This window comes from Schistocerca gregaria, chromosome 7 (genome assembly GCF_023897955.1).
Source record: "Schistocerca gregaria isolate iqSchGreg1 chromosome 7, iqSchGreg1.2, whole genome shotgun sequence".
Lineage (NCBI taxonomy): Eukaryota > Metazoa > Arthropoda > Insecta > Orthoptera > Acrididae > Schistocerca > Schistocerca gregaria.
The window spans coordinates 474,130,594-474,139,257 of record NC_064926.1 but is presented as its reverse complement, the minus strand read 5'-3'; the positions used below and the strand labels follow the sequence as shown (position 1 = coordinate 474,139,257).

Genomic DNA, 8,664 nt, shown 5'->3' with positions numbered 1-8,664 from the left:
ATGCCTGTTTTCAGTCGAAGGTGTGTGGTAGACAGTGCAGAGTTCGCATATCTCTGGGCAGTGATCGAAACTGGTAACTAGCCGCACGGCTGTCCCACTACTAACAGGTACGATGTGCTAGCCAGCGTTGATAACACATACGTGAGCCAGGACATGATGCCTCGCAATGTTGGACCGATGGCAGACTTTCCTGCCAACTCGGTTCCTGAATGAATGCTCAGCAGAGTGGAAGGTCTAAACCAGAGTCTCACATCATTCTGCAACTATATCTAATGCGAATGTTTTGACCTCTGCTATAGCATGGGTAATTGTAGGCCACCGGGTAACTGGGTAGCATAAACATGTGGCCTTTTTTTAGATTCGAACTCTTCCTCGGATCTGTGACGAAACCGAAGATAGATCGACAATATTATTCTCAGAGAACATTCGTCCTGCACTCGGAAACAGAAACGTTTAATATTGTACTAGTAAACTTCAACAACATCCACGATGAGGTCCTAGAATTAGTGTCGCTTATTAAAGACAATAACACCTAGATAGTGTAACAAAAAGAAGTTGGTTGAATTAGGAAGTGAACAGCAACGAAATACTAAATTTAAATGGAAAATACATCGTAAGGTTAGGTTATACGCCAATGATCGCCAAGTATTTATTGCAGTGTAAATAATTCGATGATATCTAGTGGGGCTATTACATATTCAGAATGTGAATTAATGTGGATGAAATTAAACATCAAAAAGGAGGCAAACATGGCAATCGAATGCTTTTATAGACCACGTGCGCCAGGAGCTACAGCGGCAGAGCGTTTCTGAGAGAATTTGCAGAGTGTTGTGAGAAAGTTCCCTGATCACATTTGTAATATGGACAGACTTCAGTTTACCAGATATAGAATGGGAGAGCCAAATGATCACACGTGTTGTCAGAGACAGACATTCGTGTAATATTATTCTGAAAGTTTTGTCTGAAAATGACCTCGAACAGAGAGTACCAACTCATGAGTGTAGCGCCTTACATATATTTCAGCTTTGAGAATACGTTACAGACCATCAGTGATCATAAGGCTGTGATGGCGGCAGCGACTACTAGTGTTACAAGAAACGCAGCCAGGGGAAAGGTAAGAAAATTTGTTTGCTTAGCTAGAATGACAGGATGCAAACTGCAGAGTATCCGGGAAATCAACATCAATATTCAGTTATGAGCACGAAGATGTGGAGTACAACTGGATGGAATTCAAAAGCACTATTCAACACTCCTTACAGATGTATGTGCCGAGCAAGTTTTTAAGACGTAATACCCAAGCCTAAGAAACCAAGGAGAGTTCCATCACAGATTTAAGTGAAGTCAAAGATTACCTCACGAACAAAAGCTGAAAAAAGCGAAAATGAGCGCAAAAAGAACAATGAGAGCACCGTTCAGTGAATTTCTAAGTAATTTTTTTCCGCCTGCTCTGACCATGATCCCTAAGAATTTTTGGTCCTCTGTAAAGTCAATAAGCGCATCCAAATTATCTATTGAGTCGCTCGGTGATCACACGGACGTCGAAACGGAAAATGAGTGAGAGAAGGTCTGAAACTGTTTCATTGTGGAAGGTTGTAAAACGGTTCATCCTTTTAGTCATCTTAGTCATTGTATGAATCCTAAAATGGTAGGCATCGATATTAGTGGTTAGGAAATAGAAAAGAAAACTACAATCGTGCAATAGTGGGAAGGCATCTCACCCGAATGAGATTCCTGTGAGATTCTACAGAGATCGCTTCCATTTTAGCAATAATTTATGGTAGATTGCCGAGGCAACAGACACTTAGCGATTGGAACAAAACCCAGTTCATTCTCGTTTTCAAGAAGGCTCATGGGGCAGATACATATAATTATATGACTATTCTGTGTGGAATTATGGGACATCTTTCTTGCCCATTTATGATGACAATTTCGGAGAATGAAAATCCACAGGGATTTCGCAAGCATAGATCTTGCGAAACTCTTTCTGTGTATAAGATCCAGAGTGCCATAGACATCAGGGTCTAGGCTGATGTCCTGTTCGTTGAGTTTAGGAGGGAATTCGACAGCATCCCACAGAGCAGTTTAGTGAAATAATGCAAGCTAACCAGGTATCAGACAAGGGCTGTGACTGAATTCGGTTCTTCCTTACAGGCAGAGGTCGACACAGTACTCTATATGATATAAAAATCAACTGATGTAAAGGTAGAATGAGATTTTCACTCTGCAGCGGAGTGTGCGCTGATATGAAACTTCCTGGCAGATTAAAACTGTTTGCCCGACCGAGACTCGAACTCGGGACCTTTGCCTTTCGCGGGCAAGTGCTCTACCAACTGAGCTACCGAAGCACGACTCACGTCCGGAAGTCACAGTCTCCGCAGTATCCTTTCTTTCAGGAGTGCTAGTTCTGCAAGGTTCGCAGAAGAGCTTCTGTAAAGTTTGGAAGGTAGGAGACGGATACTGATAGAAGTAAAGCTGTGAGTACCGGACATGAGTAGTGCTTCGGTAGCTCAGTTGGTAGAGCACTTGCCCGCGAAAGGCAAAGGTCCCGAGTTCGAGTCTCGGTCGGGCAAACAGTTTTAATCTGCCAGGAAGTTTCATATCAGCGCACACTCCGCTGCAGAGTGAAAATCTCATTCTGGAAGCATCCCCCAGGCTGTGGCTAAGCCATGTCTCCGCAGTATCCTTTCTTTCAGGAGTGCTAGTTCTGCAAGGTTCGCAGAAGAGATTCTGTAAAGTTTGGAAGGTAGGAGACGGATACTGGTAGAAGTAAAGCTGTGAGTACCGGACGTGAGTCGTGCTTCGGTAGCTCAGTTGGTAGAGCACTTGCCCACGAAAGGCAAAGGTCCCGAGTTCGAGTCTCGGTCGGGCAAACAGTTTTAATCTGCCAGGAAGTTTGATGTAAAGGTAATTTGAGGATAATCTCAAGGAAATGTGATCGGACCGTTACTCTTTATAATATATGTTATATCTATGTAAAGCAGAGTGTATGTTCGGCATCTCCTCCAGTTTGATTTTGACCAAACTTAGCACAGAAACAGTAGGCCTCACAAGTATTAGCACTGCAGTATTTATAACCTCCTAGGTCCAATAGGAGCAAAGAATACAAACAACGCTTTTCTTTCAGCCTCTGGCGTATAGGCTGCTCTACACAACAGGCAGTTGTGTGGCAGTGTAGGCCTGTCAGATCAACCTGCTTGCCTGGGTAGCCTCCATGTCTGAGGCAAGATACGATTTTCTGGGCCCTTACAGGTAGGGCCAGGAGGAAATGGATAGATAGATGTGAGGAGGGGAATCTGCATGAGGAAACTGGAAGGTGTAGAGTGGTTGTGAGGGCAAGTGAAAAAGGAGGGGGTCATGGTGGAGATGGAAAGAGAGATGGATTGGAGAAAATAAGCAAAGAGAGGGGGAGGAGGAGATGGATAGAGGTGGGAGGATGAGGTGGACAGACAGAGGGAGGAAGAAATGGACAGAGAGTGAGAGAAGGGATGTGTGTTCAATATACGTATGCGTCAACTGCATATGCAGGTGAAGCAGTGGGGAGAAAAACGAGTGAACTGTGTTCCTGTTTTTTTTTTTTTTTGTTTTGGCTACACAGACAGTTCAGTTTGAGATATGGATCACATAATCTTATCTAAACATGACAGCTCGTAACCCTATGTAAATGACCTAGTAGATCACTTCAGAAGCTGCAGAACGGTGTTCGCAGATGATGGGGTGGTCTACAAGAAGACAGCTTCAGTAACTGCAGCGAACTCTAAGAACACCGACCGAGCATATATGACTGGTCCAAAGAATTGCAACTTAAATGAATGTAAATGAATATAATGAAATTCGTATAAATACGCGAAGAGATACATTACTGCTTGATTACATTATTGGTGGAAAACCACTGGAGACAGTAACTACCGTAAAATAACTATGAGTAAACATCTGGAGCGACCTAAAGTGGAGTGACTACATAAAAGAAATAGTGGTTAAAGCGGATGCAGGGCTGAGATTCATTGGGAGAATCTTACGGAAGTGCAATACATCTATGAAAGCACAGACTTAACGAACACTTGTTTGTCGGAATCCGAAAGAGCAAGTTCCGGGAAGAGTCAAGCAACATATCAATTCCCTACGTATAAGCCTGATGAAATGATCACACTGAGAAAATCCAAGAAATTAGAGATAAAACGGAGATTTACCGACAATCATTCTTCGCACGCGTCACCCGTGAATGGAATAGGAAAGGGGAAAGCAGACAGTGGTACAAAAATTACCCTCCGCCACATACCGTAAGGTAGTTTGCGGAATAAAGTCGTCTTTATAGATTCAGAAATTCGGCAAACAATTTGCCTGTGGGACGTGACATCAAGGAACTTCCGTACGCGGAGAAAAGTGATTCTCTACACTTGCTATAACTTTTTTGTAGTGGCATTTAAGTTTTGTATCCAGTTGCGTTGTTGTGTCAATTGTTTCATTATTTGGATTAATTTCATTTAGTTCATCCATTTACGTTTTTCATGGTTGATGTTTGGGATACCTCGCTATGATTTGTAACGACATAATAGGCTAAAGAGGATAACATTTACTCAACTACAGTGAAAATTCTGTCCAGTAACTTGATTGTATATTACTTTAATCATAATTTACATTTTATTTCAGTAAGTGAAACCCACTTACGTAAACAGCTTATATGCTCATGAAAGGAGTACTCAAGCAGATGTGCCTTCAGTTATTTTTAAAACCTGTTTTCGTCATCTATCATTAGTAAGGCAGACGTGCAAATATTTATATGAGAATATGATTTCTCTTCTTTCAGTTTAACTTATTATGGTAATACGCTGTATACCTTAGCAGCCTGTTTCAGTGCAATATATTCAGCTATGGCTGCCACATTATTCGATAGGTCGCCGATCATACGCACTTTTTCTTCATCCCGTTTAGATTTATTTTGTCAGTGTTTAATTTTTCATACACTACATCGGTTTTCTTGGACAATGATTGCGTTCATCTAGAATAACAAACGTAAATAGTTGTAACAGAAAAAATACAAAACGCTTCTGCAGTATGATCACGAATGAGGCATTCTTAATTTTAAGCAAAGCCCAAGTTTATTTCAGTTCAATGTTTTTGTTTCGCCTTTCTTTCAAGAAATGACTTATTCTATTAGGAATAAACTGTGTGATGCATAATAAGTCTTAAGGACACTTAATACATCAAGCTAAGTAGCAGAGGAAGTCAGTAATAAATATCCAAAGCCTGAGGTTCTTTCAGATGCTTAAACTTCAGAGAACTACAGTTTGGCGAATACATTGTAGGAAGTAATGGGGTAAACCTCATAAGGGAATAATAGCAAGCATTCAGCCAATCACTGACAGAAAACTGGTAAAGACAAAGACTTCAGCATAATATATGTGAAACGAAGTATAAGGCGAGAGGTATGGAGACGCTGAATGAAACGCGTTTAGCTGTGAAGAGCAATGCGTGAAGCCTTCAATGACCACCAGAGCAGAAAATTGTCGAAAGACCTTTCAAGAACCCAAATAAATTCTGGTCGTATATAAAGGCTGTTAGCAGCGCCAGAGTTAGTGTCCAGTCTCTCGTGTTGAAGACAGGAAGTGGAACAGAGTAGTAAAGCAAGATGAGAAATGCTTAACTTCTTAAAAAGGACAACCTAGGACTATTGCCCCAATATTATAATCATACAACGGAGAAGATGTGGGAAGTAAGTGTTATTGATAGTGGCGTTGACAAACTGAAGGGACCTTATGAAATCTTTATGAGATTCTATAGTCAGTTTACGGCTACATTAACCCCTTTGTTAACTATAAACAATCGCAAACCCCTCGAACAGAAAACTGCCTAATAGTTCCAAGAAAGCACAGCTCACACCTGTCTACAAGAAGGGGACTTAAGTGATCCACTCATATATTTGACATACATTTGTTGTAGAATCCTACAAGAACGGCACTTAACGACAATAGCACCATTCAGCACTCAATAACAATTAAAAAGCCAATAATGTGAAGGTGTTTTCAAAAGCCGCATAACTGTATGAAGGTTCTTTTATTCGCAACTACATGTTTCACACCAATATAGACGCATCATCAGGTTTATCTGTCAAGAATACAAATCACTGAGTAAATTTTTTGAAATGGTGGATATATTGAACCATAGTGTTGACATTCAACAAAAAACAATGAAGAGTATTCACAATGCTTACATTTCTGTAATGTAGACGGAAAGTTACGCAGTACCAGCTTTCGGGAAGTTACCCACGTTAAAGTGTCAAAATCACGATGGGGAGCTATCATAATAAAACTTGGTACACATAAGAAATTCTTGTCAAAATGTACATAGCGTGACTTCTGACGGAGCCAGGACTAGAAAAAAAACTAATGATGACTGGGGCACTACTGCGAATAAGGGTAAAATGCCTAAAAAGTTAATTAACGTATAGGGAAAGTACTGTAAGTACACGGGAAATATCATCTAAAAATAATACTCTAGTTGTTGTTGTTGTGGTCCTCAGTCCAGAGACTGTTTTGATGCAGCTCTCCATGCTACTCTATCCGGTGCAAGCTTCTTCATCTCCCAGTACCTACTGCAACCTACATCCTTCTGAATCTGTTTAGTGTATTCATCTCTTGGTCTCCGTCTACGATTTTTAACCTCCACACTGCCTTCCAATACTGAATTGGTGATCCCTTGATGCCTCAGAATATGCCCTACCAATCGATTCTAGTCAAGTTGTGCCACAATTTCTCTTCTCTCCAATTCTATTCAATACCCCATCGACAGACTGGCCATACTCTAGTATGGAACCAAAACATCGAGAACGGAAGAAATCTGAAAAACAGCTTACCAGTTAACATCCACTGGGATACTATAACATCCGATACACACCATCTGTATAAAACCAATGAAGTATAACTTAAAATCCCGTGTAATATGTGTATTGTTATGTGTTGTATATTAACCGGGGACCTAGAAACGACGAAGAGGCTCCGCCCCCGCCGCAGCCGCAGTGGTCCACAACCCCACGACGATTACCGCAGCCCACTTCACCTCTCCGCCGCCCCACACAGAACCCAGGGTTACTGTGGGGTTCGGTCCCCAGTGGATCACCAGGTAACGTCTCACACCAGACGAGTGTAACCCCTATGTTTGCGTGATCGAGTACGTGGAGAACTTGTTTGCGCAGCAGTCGCCGACATAGTGTAACTGAGGCGGAATAAGGGGAAACAGCCCGCAATCGCCGAGGCAGATGGAAAACCGCCTAAAAACCATCCACAGACTGGGCGGTTCACCGCACCTCGACACAAATCCACCGGGCGGATTCGTGCCAGGAACCAAGCGCTCCTTCCCGTCCGGAGAGCCGAGCGTTAGACCGCACGGCCAACCGGGCGAGCGTGATATGCGTACTGCCGCCGTATTGCTACCACACTGATGTGGTGTAAGCAGCCCGTAGAGGCTAGCAGTACACTGGAAGGCAGAAGGCCCACTGTGCCTAAGAGGTTCAAATGGTTCAAATGGCTCTGAGCACTATGGGACTTAACTTCTGAGGTCGTCAGTCCCCTACCACTTAGAACTACTTAAACCTAACTAACCTAACGACATCACACACATCCATGTCCGAGGCAGGATCCGAACCTGCGACCGTAGCGGTAGCGCTGTAAGAGGAAAACAAAGTAAACACAATAGAAACTAGCACATTACTGGAAAACAACCGAAGGCTGAGAACCGCATTGCGTAACGTTAATATCTTTAGTTTAGTGTAAGTATAAAATGAAAAATGAAACGTAATCTGCTTTACATCAGTACCTCAATATTGTAAAATTACAAAAGGAGTAGTATTTCAGTATTACACAGTTGTTAAATTTGCGTGAAAATCATGCTAGTAGTTACCAGTGACAATCCATTTAGAATATTGTAGTGTCTCAATTCCATCTGATTACTCAAGGTTGAAAATGGGGCTCGATTTCATGCTATTGTGATACATATTTCTTCAAAAACATTTAAAATATTCCCTGCCGACATACTCCGGTGCGATGTAGAAATATTGCAATGTATGATAACTTGGTCTTACACTGTTTTGATTAGATTAATTCAAGTTGTGGCCGAACTAAAAGCGCTCGCCGAATGGACATAGCAAGTGACCCTTTTTTACCGAGGACTTTTTTATTTAAATTCTCCACAAAATCGCTATCGTAACCATTCAATGTCGCTGGATGAGAACGTACAGGCCACGATTTGCTTCGGTAAACATTGACGCCCTGCGAAGGATGAAGTAGTAATTGCATTTGTGTGTTAGCCTGTTACTGAAATAGTCATGCGAGAGAAGCGAAATTGGAAAATTACTGTTATCATATTACTGCCTGCGTGTTATTCCACTGAGAACCAATGTCAAACAAGCAAATGTGACCCAAGCGGTAAATGTCAGCTGGAATGTAATTTCACAATGAGAACTGGCTTTGCGCTTAAGCTCTACCCACGGAGCGATGTCTTTGCTATGCAACACTGGACGGTTTGAAAAGGCTGGTGGATTTTTAGAATTTTACGCCATGTGTGCAATTGCTTGCGCGAGAGGTAACAGGAGCTTAACGGGCAAGTCACTACTTGTTACAGAAGGGATTTTCAGACTCAAGGAAATAAATTTTAACAGATACACAGTCACTT

The 8,664-nt window shown here is 41.9% G+C and overlaps 3 non-coding genes across 3 annotated transcripts; 2 read left to right on the top strand and 1 right to left on the bottom strand.

The window, feature by feature from the left end:
* Nucleotides 1-2,271: 2,271 nt before the first annotated feature.
* Nucleotides 2,272-2,346, bottom strand: Trnas-cga (transfer RNA serine (anticodon CGA)). The gene has a single exon. It is a non-coding gene; the product is annotated as a tRNA-Ser (tRNA).
* A 149-nt stretch (nt 2,347-2,495) lies between these two features.
* Nucleotides 2,496-2,570, top strand: Trnas-cga (transfer RNA serine (anticodon CGA)). Its single transcript has one exon. It is a non-coding gene; the product is annotated as a tRNA-Ser (tRNA).
* Nucleotides 2,571-2,795: 225 nt separating this feature from the next.
* Trnas-cga (transfer RNA serine (anticodon CGA)) lies at nt 2,796-2,870 on the top strand. The gene has a single exon. It is a non-coding gene; the product is annotated as a tRNA-Ser (tRNA).
* The last annotated feature ends 5,794 nt before the right edge of the window (nt 2,871-8,664 follow it).